Genomic DNA, 10,947 nt, shown 5'->3' with positions numbered 1-10,947 from the left:
TAGAGTCACAATAGTAGAATCAATAGAACCAACAAAGCCATGGGCATGTGGCCCTTGATTTGGTTTTGTTGGATCAATGCTTTACCACAATGGTTTAGGAATGATTTCATATGATGTTCCCTATTGTGAATAAATGAGGTCTAACTACCGAGCCCTAAATATTTCTTGTTCTTCGGTATAGACACCCCGAAGAGACTCATCCTTTGAGATGTAGGGTAAGAGAGAATTTAGGAACCACTCCTATCAAAACTAATTAGGCATATTTTCCTTCATCATCTGATTTCTTCTCCATCATTCTTGGATGTGTTTGGGGATATGTGGGGCATTATCATTTTCCAGGAGTTCAGTCCCAACATCATAGCAGGCAAGCAACTGGAAATGGTTCAAGGATATAATTTCCAAATCATTAAAAGTAAAAAATGAGCCTCCCTTCAACTCGATATACCACTTTTCTATAACCTCTATAAAGGTATGCTGAAAGAGACTCAACCTGATAGAGTCACCGATTAGGGAGTTAAAGGAACACCTAAGGTGGAATATGGTAATATGATTGTCTAGGTCTGCACCTAACATTCCTTTAGATTTGGGAATTGTAAGATGGAGGTTTGGTGGGGACTAGGGGCCATCTCGGATCATAACACACTATATTATTAGTTATCTTGGAGAGATTTTGGCAAATTAAAATTTTCTAAAACTAGAAGCTAGGGATGAGACATGGGGCCTAGTTCCCGTAAAGGAGATCCCTTGGTTGGATTTTGGCTAGCACTAGATTGCCAAGGGTTGTTTGTAGGAAATTATGGGTTCACATTAAAGCCTTGAATACCCAGAGCGAAAGAAGAAAAACATATACTAATGGGATTCCCAAAGGTTTAAGTGGGGTTATCCATTGCTGGAATCCCATATTGGAGAAAGTTCCCATGCATAGGATTCTAAAAGTTTTGGAAATGCATGGACCTAATAGACATCCTAGAAGAGGGGAAAACATTACTCCCTTGATTTCCAAACAAATAAAAATGAACACCACCATTTAGATCACTGAAGGATGGAAAAGTTCCACCCATATGACCTCCAAATCCTTGGAAATGATTCGCCCCCATAGAATGACTCAGGAATGGGAAAGGGCCACTCCTTAATGAAGGATTTTAAGGATGAATATGTATTCCTCAAAATGGGAAACCATGAAGGGGAGTCACAGAACTCCACGCATTAGACACAAATGAAGTAAAATGGTGGATGATGCTGAAGAAACCGTTGGGACTCTACTTGATGGCATTTCAAAAGTGGAAACACTCATAGTGTGTGAAGCCACAGGTTGAGTGTTCCCACTCATGTTAGGAGTAGGGATAGACCCAATCACAAAAGGAAAAAAGATGACCATGTGAGTAGTATGAACATGAGGGTTAACTTTTCCTCCACTAATAGCAGAGTTGGGGGCCTAAATTCCCCCAATCCTAATAGTAATATTTGGACCACTCATATTATATAACTAAAATGAATGGGAAGGAAGAGAATTCAAATCATAAGAGGATCCAAAAAGGACACAATTGGAGTATTAAGCCCCGTCAAAGGATTTATATTTAAACCAAAAGTATTGGGGATATGTTCAATCTCAACCGAACCAAGACTACTTATAAGACCTGACGAAAGTAAAGTAGAAACAATAAATAGCTTATCTAAGTCATGAAGAAAAACTTGAGCTTCAATATCTTCCTCGACCTCTGCCCCCTCTTGGGGATGGTTCACTTTCTAGGAATTTGGTTCCACTGGTTTCGATGAGCCAATGTTGTCTAGCCTACAACTTTGAGGAGGCAACTCCACCCTTTCAGGAGGCAACTACAAGATCAATCTATCAACCAATTTAAATTATATATTCTAAAGCGATGAATAGATAGTTTCCCTAAGGAAAACTAGGAGCACAGTGCACATTATTATAAAAACACTAGATCAATAGCACATAAAATTCCCTCTAATACTCTCATTCTGGGTGACTAGAACCAGACACCATAATAGAGAATAGTAGATATAGGGCCTTCTGGAGGAAATAGTAGGATTATGAGAGTTGAAGAATTACCAATGAAGGTGAGAGTAGTTACAATGACCTCTCAACAAAAACTTGATTGGTGCAAGTACCCATGCTTTGCAAGGTGCCCTCCAAGAGCACTATAGCGTTGCCATAATGTCCACCTTAAGTACCGTAGGTATTCCCCTCTACAGTCACCTAGGAGGAACCTAAAAAAGGAAACTAGGCTTCCAACTCATAATTAATGACCAAGAGGAACAAACATTTGTCATAAATACACATGTGGACATGTTACCTTTTCCTGCAACTTCTCAAAGGAAGAACCCACAATGGATTAGTGTCAATAAAAGTCCTTGGATGTGTAGTGGTCCATAAATGATAATATAAGCCAGAGAGGGGGTATCTCTGTTCACATACCTAACATGACCTAGTGCGTAGCTTTTATGTTACAGGAGCTTCCTACAAACACCTATCTGAAGTTGGTCTTTATCATCCATTAATAAACTTCAATGTTTTAATTGAATGGCCTTGGAGAGTTAACTATCCACACCTAATCAAAGGCCCTAAATAACCTAGACTTGTTGGTGTACTATGCCAAATATAAAACTTATAGTATAGTTTAATATTAGGAATTATTTTTAGTAGGCTATTATTTACTCAAGGTTATGAAAGTGCAATTGATGATGTTACCGGACTCAACAAAATCAATAATAATAAAATTCAATTGTAAGTTCCAAGTCTTTTTCTTCAATGATAGAATTCATTCTTTTTCTTTTTAAACTTCTCGTAAAAAGAAAATATATGAACTTTGAATAAAATGCAAGTTTTTCTTTTTCTTTTTTCAATATCACATGAAAATACCTTAACTTTCCAAAACCTTAAAACTTTTCTTAATCAAACCCTAACTACAAGCAATTAAATAACCACACATGCAAGCAAGAAACACAGATGAAAATGCTTGCTTGATTCTTTTTTCTTTTCAAATATACATGCATAAACTAAATGAAAAAAAGTCAACACTAGTGTAAGATTTTTCTATTTTTGAACGAAATCCTAATGTATAAACAAGACACTTTTCCTTCTCACAACATTTCCAAAGGGAAAAAGATATAAAGAAGAGAAAGGTCAAACATACAAGGATAAACTGAAAATTCTAGACAGAAAACAATAAGATAGGAGTCACCAATAATCCAAACAAGATATCTTTCAAACAACCAAACCTCTTTAGGCTTGAAAGAGCCAAATCCTAAAAGTAAAAATGAAAATATTGCACAAATGAAAAGGCAATTTCAAAAAGACTCACTAAAACATCTAGTTCACAAACTCGACATGTAGCAACTATTTTCAAAATATTTTCATGCCTATGCTTTCAAAAGAAAATAGATAAAAATATTTTCATTGCCAAGACAATCCACATATATATGTGAGTGTAATCAAATAAACAAGCATATATACACAACTGTTTCTAAAGAAAACAACATATAAAAAGAAACAAAATAAAACACAAATAATGGCTCAAAAAATTAAAGGGGAAAGAGTACTAATAAAGATGAATCATCCAACAAACAATTGGAAGAAAACATACAAGCAAGTCAAACCAACCCTTCAACAACTAAACAACCCTATGAGAGAAACTTAGACAACTTTCTCCCTAGTGGAGCCACCAATTTTGTTGGTGGAAATTTATTTCCTATGTTCAAGGTTGAAGACCACAAAAAAGCAAGCTTGAAGAGATTCAATCCAATCAAGAAAGAACACATTTTTTTCTTGAATTACAAAGTGAGACAAGAATACTTATCTAGGAGAATGAAGGTTGATGAAGATCCGTTGAGAAAACGTCCTCCTTCAACCACTTCTTCAAAATCATGTGTACTACAAGCAAACAAAGAAAGCACAATAGTATGCTCAAATAAAGATTGAATAGTTGAAATGAGTAAATGATAAAAAATAAGTTAGAATCATATACTAGATTATAGTGACACCAAATTGAGACAAGAGGAAAGAGTTTCTTATTGACCAAATATAACATAAATATAGAAGTAAATATATCACCTAGCTCTTGTTGAAGGTGTTGTTTGGAATTGTCCTCGAGTCCCTCCACCCTAGGAAATTGAAGGCCTTTTCACCAAATCTTCTACTTCTAAAGGAGACACAAAAAGGGGCTCTTCTATAGGAATATCAGGGAAAGAATATTTACTTACTGGGAAAATGGGCTCAAAGCCGAGGTAATTGTAGATAAGGATCTATGGGGAAATTGCCAACATAAGGATACTTGATAAAAAAATGTGTTTTCTTCCATGCATGGCATGAATAAATACTCTTAGAAAGTTGTTATGGTTATTGGAGTATGGACTATAAGGGTGTCTCTTGGTTAAACCCATAAACTCCACCCCAAAATGTACAATAATGTGCACATTTCATATATATATATATAATTTATTTTTAAAGCATACATTAGTCTCTTTGAGGAGACTAGCATATATATGTGCTTTTCTTTTGGGAGGGTTGTACGCATATGTGTTATGATAGAACAAGAAGTGCACATCAGAAATCAAATAATGTTTTTAAAGAGTTTTTTGGGGAAAAATGTTTGCTATGGGGATAGGATGATAAGGTTAGACCAATATGAACATCTTCATGCAAATGCGGGAAAATATGTTATAACAAAAAAATGACTTGTAAACTCAACCATATAATCTATCCAATCAATCATCCCCATAGAATAAGCATATTTAGTCCAAGTAGAGTACATTTTCTCTTAATGAAGCATTAACACTTCAACATATGAACATTTGGGTTATCACTTTCATGAAGAGCCAAAAAATCCATTTATAGAGTAGCTAGGCGACGAATTTCACAAATAAATGATAGATGAGGATAACAATCGAGTTATGAAACAAGAAAACACCACTTATGAGTTTCCCATTCAGACTACTAAAGGTGTCACTAAGATGAAAAACATTCCTCACTCTACCTTGCCAAAATTTAATGGTTTTTGAGTGAATATCCTAGCACATTACTCTTTGAGTTCAATGTTCTTTGTCAAAGCTACAATTATGTCTTTGATGCACAAAATATTGCACTCTTCCTTTCCACTTTGAAAGGTGCTAGACTTTATTGTTTGATGGGGCTTGGGGGAGATAGTATAAACTCCTAGATAGAGACGGAGAATGCATTCCTTAAGAAATATCAAGATTATTACAAAGATAGGGACCGAAAAAAATAAATTTTCCAAGTGACACAAAGAGAAGAAGAGAGCTTTGAAGACTTTGTAAAATGCTTCAAATACAATCTGTAGTGATTAAGGAAAATCAATTGGATGATGAGATCTTGAAGGTTCTATTATTGAGAGGTATTAAATATGGATGTATTGAGGTCTTCAACCCAATGAGCCGTGGTGACACTTCTCAACACGAATATGATGATATCTATGAATTGTACTGAATATATTCTAGAGGCACATCACAACTAGGTAAGGGGGCGAGAGATACGTTGGCCAAAATTAATAAAACCACTATTGGAGGTATTACTAGAGAAGTAATTGAAATTTTTTTGGAAGACTTCAAAATAGACATAATCAACTATCTAAGCTCCCCACTCCATACATTGCAAATGAATAAGAAAAGGGACGAGGAAAAATTTTCCTTCAAAAACTTTTGTTTGAAGTGTAGGAGGAAGAAACCATTGAAGAAGTGTATGTTAAAGCAAGTAGAAACCCATAGGATATGTGAGTAGGATCATGGCACTATAAACTTCCCATCCTTAATAGGATTGAAGGTAGTCTATCAAGAAGCAAATGGTGAAGCATAACAATTATGCTCCATCTCACAAAAACATCCGTGGTAGCCAAAACCCCAAGGTATGCTTCCTAATCGATCTTAATATTATAATTTTTATTGGACTAAACCTCAAATCCTCAATAGTGGTTCCCACCAAACCCTCAATGGATGACTTCTCCATCCCAAAATCACCCTTGGCAACAAGGGTGGAGAAACCCATTCTTTGGAGGACCTCAGTGGCCTTCGCCATAACCACCAATGCCATTACTACCACAACCTTAGGTTCGGTCATCTACTTGAGCTTCCCCTTGACCACAAATTTCTATATAACTGGTGCCTAACCCTAACAATAATAAGCCAAATCACCTGGTACACACCATTGACCTTGCCACTTACACCAACTACTACATCTCTTCCTTACATCACAAGTAGTTATCAAAGTAAGAGAAATCACCTATCTTGCCGCCCCTATATCTCTCAACATGGTATCAGAACTAAGGTGACTACATCAAGGAAAGGCATCTTAAATGAGGATACTCAAGGGCCAAAGCACAAGAATATCATCGATGAAACAACAAGAGCATCAATCATCAAGAAGGAGTAACCCTCTCATCATATTGAAGAAACTAATTCAAGTGCATCAAAGAAGACCTAAAAAACCTAACAAATTCAAAGAAAGGGTTCTTCAATTAAAGCATTCTTGGGAGGCTTACACATTGAACAATATTCATCACAAGAAAAAGAAGACCTCAAGGACCCAACATCCACTCAATCAAAGAAATACTCTACATTTGAAGCACCTTGGGAAAGCCACCATATTCTACTCTAGCATCCAAGAAAGCAAGAAGAAGCATTGTCATCATCATCAAGGAATCAAGGTGATCTCCCTCTCTTTGAGACAAAGATCACTTTTAAGAAAGTCATATTCATCAAGAAAATGTCTTCTATCATCAATATCATAAAATAAAGGCATCAAATTGAATATATCATCATTGGGAAGCATCTTCACTTGACAAGTAAGTGCCTTTATATTTATGTCTGAATTTGCTATTAAAATGACTTCATTTTGCAAGGAGAGCAACAAGTTGGTTCGGTAATCAAATTTCATTGTATGGAAGAAGAGGACAAACTTGATCCTCATAGAAAATGAAGTCATTAAACATGTTAAGGGTTCAATCACTGAAACTCCAAAAAAAGAAGCTCAAGCTCTAGCTAAGTATATGAAAGGTGAAGTAAGGGCTCAAAGGATTCTCATATAACCCATCAAGGATCGCCTCATACTTTATGTTGCAAAATTGGAAACATCAAAACAAATCTACGAGAAGTTAGTAGGATTGTTCTCCGTAAGCACTGCTAGAGAAGTCATATCTCTAATAAATGAGATATATAAGATGAAGGCATCAAAAGAATAAGGAATATCCTCATATCTCATGATGGTGTCAAAAATACAGGATCAACTACAAGGGTTGGCATAAATAATGTCTGATAAAGAGATGACCACAATTGTGCTCAATGCACTACCAGAATAATGGGGAAACTTTGTTTCAAGCATCTATGGAAAGAAGGAAGCTACCCCATTTAGTTAACTTTGGTCATTCTGTAAGATTGAAGAAATCAGGTTGAAGGAAAAAAGTGATGTAGGATAAATTGAGCAAGTTCAAGCATTTGCTACCATGGCTAGGAGGAAAGGAAAATTTGGGAAGTTTGGTCCTCATAAAAAGAAGAATATATATATGTCGAAGATCCAATGATATGACTGTCAGGAATATGGGCACTACAAGAGAAATTGTCCTAAACTCAAGAAGGACAACAAAAGGAAAGAAAGGAATGAAGCCCATATCATCGAAGAAGTGGAAGAACCTGAAAAGAGGAAATCAAAGGAGGAAGTGAAAGATCTCTATTATGAATGAGATAATCTCCTTCACTTATTTATTTTCAGTTTTGTAAATAATAGCTATCACTGTAGGAAGCGTTATGATAGGATGCATCATATTAGGAGATGGCATCATATAATTGAAGTAAGAGCTCATGACATCATTAGGATAGTTGAAGTGGAAGTCTACATGGTTGTAGTGGTCATCATAGAAAGAAAGTAGCTCTTGGTTACCTCATTGAAAGCATAAGTAGTACTTATGGGTAGAAGAAAGTCATGATAAAATATAGAAAGAGTTCACCATGCATCATCATCATTAGGAAGGAGCATTTGCAGGATGAGGATAATCAAGATCCTTCGTTGGAATATTCATTAGAAGGTTTCACCTCTCTTGGAAGAATCAAGTGTCTCACTGATCATTTCACCTTGTGTGGAATACATTGTTTAGAAGGATGATGGAATGATGACAAAAGAGTTCAACGTGTCAAGATGGTTGAATTACTTTCAATCAAGGAAAGGAAGTTGCCAAAGGAATTATAAATGACCAAAAGGAGAAAATAGGTATGTATATATTTTATAGATTAAGTCATGTCATGATATATTTGCAAATATCATGGGTAAATGCTCTACCTCATGAACATGATCAAAAGGGCTTCCCTTGGAAAGATGCATGGAGGCATGGTTCACATATTGACAAGATGAAATCAACATAATATGTCCTCATATGGAATATGAGGTAGTTGAAAAAGATAAAGGAACTGTGGATGGAAGCTCATGGGGAGAAATATGTGAAGAGAGAAAGAAGAAATCGTGAAAGATGCAACAATAATCATGTAAGAAAAAGGAAATCAACATTCTTTGACTAAAATAATTGGTCATGACATCTCCATAAAGAAGGTATGGAAACCCCGATAAGGTCTGTAAAGAAAGGGGACCCTTGACATAAAAAATATTGGAAACGTGTTTGTGAAATATGCAAGATGTTGATGTTGCAAGAAAAAGATGTTATGATGAAAGGCCATCACAAAAGGTAACTTTGATTTGATGTTCATTTTTTATTTTTGAACAACATCTGGATCGGTTGATACAAGGATACCAAAAGAGAGTCGTAGATGTCACATACAACTTACACTCATGTGGTATGATGGAAGATCCCAAAGAAAACATGACTTGGAAGAGGTAACTGTATGAAGAAAATCCAGATGTGGACTATAAGTTCACTTTCCAATGAAGAGAAGGATGACATGACTGATATGGTTCGTGAATGAAAGCGATGGATGGCCGTTGAACTACAAAATATGAATGCTTCATAATGAATAAGATGTAGTTCATGACATTGAAATGAGGATCCCTATAGGAAACTGATAGTACCATGATCTCCACCAAAGAACCGAGAATTGCTGTGGTAACAAGTCCCTAGTTAAGAGGGAGCTTGGACAAGTCCCTGGATAAGAGGGAGCTTGGGTACATTCCTTTTAGAGGAATGGGTATATATTCCCTAGTTGAGAGGGAGAGATAGACACATCATTTTTGTCTTCATATTGTAAAGAAAGAATGGAGGAGTGGGTAAGAATCTGAGACTAATTCTGATACTCTTTGAGGATGTGGTAGGGCATCCGAGACAAGAGTAGTCGAAGAGTAAATTCCTTGAGGATGTGGTAGGTCATCCAAGATAGGAGTAGTTGAAGAGTAAATTCCTTGAGGATGTGTTATTCCAAGATAGGAATTTTCTTAAAAGGACATACCCTGTGAACACCTGAGTGGGGTATGTGCCTTGGGAGACAATGATGATGGTGTCTATCAGTGATTGGTCTCACCAAAATTATGCTATGATATTGTGGAGAGATAGAGATGTTAGTCAAGGCCTTGCTATGTGACAATGCTGCTTGGTATGATGAGATGCTCTGGCTTACCAATCCGACTCTTCTTATGAGAATTCTTTAGATTGAGAATGTCCAAGTACCTTGTATGGATTATGAATACCTCCCTAGTTAAGAGGGATTATTGAAATATGTAACTAGGTTTGGTTTTCATAATGACATGTGTAATAATCATTTTATGTATTTGATGTAATGAGAAAAATAAATTTACTATTGTTATTCTTGAGGCATGGGTTTCATGCTCAAGAGAAAATTATTTTTAGGTTAAGCACCCATTGAGTGTTTCTAGGGCTTGTCATTGAGTCTACAAGTCAATTGAGTCATTTTCATGTATGGAAGACCCATTTGGGCATGTTACATATTGTAAAGAAAATTTATTTGAGTCTAAAATAGTGTCAAAATCCCTCCAAGACCTTGTCATAATGCTCCAAGAAAAGTCGACCTTTCCAAATGTCAAGTCGGCCTAAAGATAGTGAAAATTCGACCTATAATTTGGACAAGAAGCCTATGTATATGAGGCTAGTCAACCACGTTGAAGAGCATCTAAGCACACAACAAGAGTTCAATCTGAAGAACTATAATCACTAGGATATCAAGAGAAGAAGGAAGAAGATAGAACGAAGGAAAAGTCAGATTTCTTGAGGACTGTTTTGGGTAAATATCTCACACGTGCGACCTGTAATTATGGCATAATTTCACCTACAAAAGATTGAGTTATATTCAGATCAAGGAGCCACATGAAGGGTAAAAGAAGCATTGATATTCAAGCCGAATTGTTGAAAATATATCTTCTTCCCAAGCGAAGACGAATAGAGACAATCCTCACCATATTTCTGTCACACGTGCAATCTATGGTTACTGCAAGAGGGGCCAAAAATCATAGTCAAATGTGCAGGTCTAAAAGGAAGCAAGCAATCATTGGAAGGCTAATTTGACTATCATTGAATTTGTGGAAGAGGAGATCATCCATGCGAATTTTGACTTGGTCTCGGAGGGGTCTTGGTCAAGGGTCATATGTCTCGTAATTCGTCAATTAAAGTTCTATAAGAAGATAATTTTTTTTGTGGGTTTTCCTATCAAGTGGAGAGGTTTTGGCCCTGGCTGATCGCCTGCATATTGTGTCCTATTGTCTTAGTGTTCTTTATGGTTTGGTAGCTGTTTGATGAAAAGAACACTAAATATAATCAAGTGAAAGAAGAAGCTAATTAAGTGAAGCAAAAATACATCACAAGCAATTATCAAAGTAAGAGAAATCACCTATCTCGCTGCTTCTAGATTTCTCAACATGGTCTACTTTACAACCATGGGTGGCTCCATTATCTGCCACAAAGGTACACACGTGACACTACTAGAAGATTATGACGATGTGAGGATAAAATTTTATACCACAAGATG

This window comes from Pinus tabuliformis, chromosome 5_1, assembly GCF_031772625.1.
Source record: "Pinus tabuliformis cultivar Carrire ecotype Pingquan chromosome 5_1, CPIR1, whole genome shotgun sequence".
Classification (NCBI taxonomy): domain Eukaryota; kingdom Viridiplantae; phylum Streptophyta; class Pinopsida; order Pinales; family Pinaceae; genus Pinus; species Pinus tabuliformis.
This window is presented reverse-complemented; position numbering follows the sequence as displayed.